The 3190-nt window shown below is 41.0% G+C and overlaps 1 non-coding gene across 1 annotated transcript; it reads left to right on the top strand.

Moving 5' to 3' along the window:
- The first annotated feature begins 2632 nt into the window (after window positions 1-2632).
- LOC141616394 (small nucleolar RNA R71) lies at window positions 2633-2739 on the top strand. Its single transcript, XR_012530744.1, has one exon. It is a non-coding gene; the product is annotated as a small nucleolar RNA R71 (small nucleolar RNA).
- Window positions 2740-3190: the final 451 nt, after the last annotated feature.

The raw sequence follows: 3190 nt of genomic DNA on the forward strand, positions 1-3190 counted from the left end.
TTATTAATGTTTGCATACATAAAATCCGTTTTAATTTTATGACAAATTAATTAGACATATATGAGTATGTTAAATATGTATATAGATCTACATTTCCTTCATTCTCAGCAGGACGCTCGGATTTGCTGCAGACGGGCGGATTCTCAGGAATCCGCTCGGATTCTTCTCTGTTGTACACGTGTTCAGCTCCATCCGTGCACAAACGCAATCCCTTATCATTCTTTCTTTCTTTCTTTCAAATCTTGTGTTCTTCATTGTGGGGGCACTTACCAAGGCATGAATAGCCTAGGCAATTCCCATCCCCACACTAAGGTAAAGCACTACACATCAATTGAAATTGTTAGTCCCTCCCTCACTTCTCTCTTACATGACAATTATTTTGATCAAAGTAAATAAAAATCCAAAAATGACAAAAATGCAATACAAAAATTGAAAAGTAAGTTAGGGAGTTAGAAATATTTACAAGTGGTGGTTTAGGGAGGACTCCACCAAACTGTCATTCTTGATGAGATGTCAAGGGGGCATGTTCAAGGTGTTGTTGATGTTGCTCAACACCTTGAAGAAGTAATCAAAAGCTTGTTCATTGTTATGGTAGAGGTCCTCAATAGACCGTGCCCCTTGTTGTTGATCATGATCGATGGCATGCCCAATGTAGGGATTAAAGATCCCTTCAAATTCGTCGTCCCAAAGACCACAAACTTCATTGAGTTGATCATTGAAAATCTCTTGCTTAGATGGAGACAACTCTCCCAATTTCTTCTCTTGGCCAATGAGGCCATCCTCTTCTTCCTTGGTTGATTTTGATGAGCTTTGCAAGCTCTCCTTGTTACAATTCACTTGCTCTTTGAATGGAGCATCTTCAACTTTCTTCCTCCATTGGAGTTCCGATTTCTTCCTTTCATCTTTCCGGCTATAATGATCAATCATGAAACATGGCTCATGCAAACGAGGAGCTCTCATGGTTTTGTCAAGATTAAAAGTTATGCTTTCATCTCCCACTTCTTGAGTGAGCTCTCCATGTTTCACATCAATCACCGCACCCGCGGTGTGTAGGAAAGGTCTTCCTAAGATGATTGGAATGTTGGAATCTTCCTCCATATCAACAATGACAAAGTCCGCCGGGATGAAAAACTTCCCAACTCGCACGGGGACATCTTCCCATATCCCTAATGGTGTCTTCGTCGATCTATCGGCCATTTGAAGAGTGATATTGGTGCATTTAAGCTCTCCCATTCCCAACCTTTTACTTACCGAGTATGGCATGACACTCACACTAGCCCCTAGATCACATAAGGCTTTGTTGATCGTTGTGTCGCCAATGGTACACGGTATTGAGAAGCTTCCCGGATCCTTTAACTTTGGAGGTGAACTCCCTTGAAGTATTGCACTACTCACCTTAGTGAAGGCGATAGTCTCAAGTTTCCGGATCGACTTCTTCTTTGTGCGGATATCTTTCATGTACTTTGCATAGGCCGGTACGTGATTGATTAATTCCGTGAAAGGAATTGAGACTTCTAAGTTCTTCACAATCTCCATGAACTTTCCAAGTTGATCATCAAATTTGGGCTTGGCTTGACGACTTGGAAAAGGAAGTCTAATCACAATGGGCTCCTTTTCTTTGGCCTTGTCTTCGTTTTTCTTTGAACTTTCTTCTTTTGATGGTTCCCCTTCTTTGGGACCTTGCACAACAACTTCATTTTCACTAGCTTTCACAACTTCATCCTCAACTTGCTCCTTCGGTGCCTCATATCTTGTACCACTTCTCAAGTGAATGGCACTAACCGTTTCATGTCTAGGGGGATTACTTTGAGGTGGTAATTGCCCCTTTTGTATTTGTGAGCTTGAAGATGCTAGTTGAGTCAATTGTGTTTCCAACATCTTGGTGTGAGCTAGAATGTTGTTGATGGTGGTGTCCTTTGCTTGGCTATCTTTTTGCATTTGGGTGAAAAATTCTTGTTGATTCTTTTGCATTTGGAGGACCGCTTTTTGGACATCAAAACCTTGGTCATTTTGGTGATTGTATGGATTTTGATTTTGGTAACCTTGGTTTTGATTGTAAAAGGGTCTTTGATTTTGATTTCTCATGGGTGGTGGAGTGTATGTTGTTTGAGGGTTTTGAACATTTTGGCTTTTGTATGAGAGATTTGGATGGAACTTGGTGTTTTCATTGTAAAAATTTGAATAAGGGGTACCACTTTTGTAAGCTTGGAAAGCATTAACTTGTTCATTTGTTCCCCTACATTCACTTGGGTCATGACCCAAAGTTCCACAATTCTCACATATCCCACTTGGGATTGATGAGGATGCCGTCATGGCATTGACATGATGCTTTGATGATTTTGAGTTTTCCTCAAGTCTAGCCATAGCTTGTTCAAACTTCAAGTTGATTGTGTCAATGTGAGCACTAAGTTGAGTACCCAATTGAGTAACGGAGTCCACTTCATGCTTTCCTCCTCTAGTAGCCTTGCGAGGCCTACTATATTTTGAATTATGGACCGCCATTTCCTCAATCTTGTTCCATGTTTGATTGTCATCAACTTCGGTGAACATTCCATTTGATCCCATATTGAGAATGTTCCTAGAATCTTCATATAAACCATTCCAAAATTGTTGCACTAAAAACCATTCGCTAAGTCCATGGTGAGGACATGAGCGACAAATACCTTTGAACCGCTCCCAAGCTTCATACAAAGATTCTTCATCCCTTTGCTTAAAACCCGTAATTTGAGCTCTTAGCATGTTAGTCTTTTCCGGTGGGTAGAATTTTTTGTAGAAAGCTAGAGCTAACTTCTTCCAAGAATCTATTCCAAGGGTGGCCTTATCAAGGCCCTTCAACCATTGCTTTGCGGTGCCGATTAACGAAAAAGGAAATAAGACCCATCTTATTTGGTCTTGAGTCACGCCCGTTTGAGAGATAGCATCACAATAATCGCAAAAGGTTTCCATATGAGAATGAGGGTCCTCACTAGGCATTCCCCCGAATTGGCTCCTCTCAACTAGTTCGATGAAGGCGGACTTGGCAATAAAATTACCGGTTAGATGTTGCGGTGTAGGAGTACCATTTGGTAGATTCTCCTCGGTGGGTATAGAGTGTGACGAGAATTTAGGCATTGTAGGTGGATTTTGTGTGGTATTGTTTAATGGGTTCTCTTCTCCTTCTATTGCGAAAGGATTGACAAACTCACTAGTG

This window comes from Silene latifolia, chromosome 11, assembly GCF_048544455.1.
Source record: "Silene latifolia isolate original U9 population chromosome 11, ASM4854445v1, whole genome shotgun sequence".
NCBI classification, from domain to species: domain Eukaryota; kingdom Viridiplantae; phylum Streptophyta; class Magnoliopsida; order Caryophyllales; family Caryophyllaceae; genus Silene; species Silene latifolia.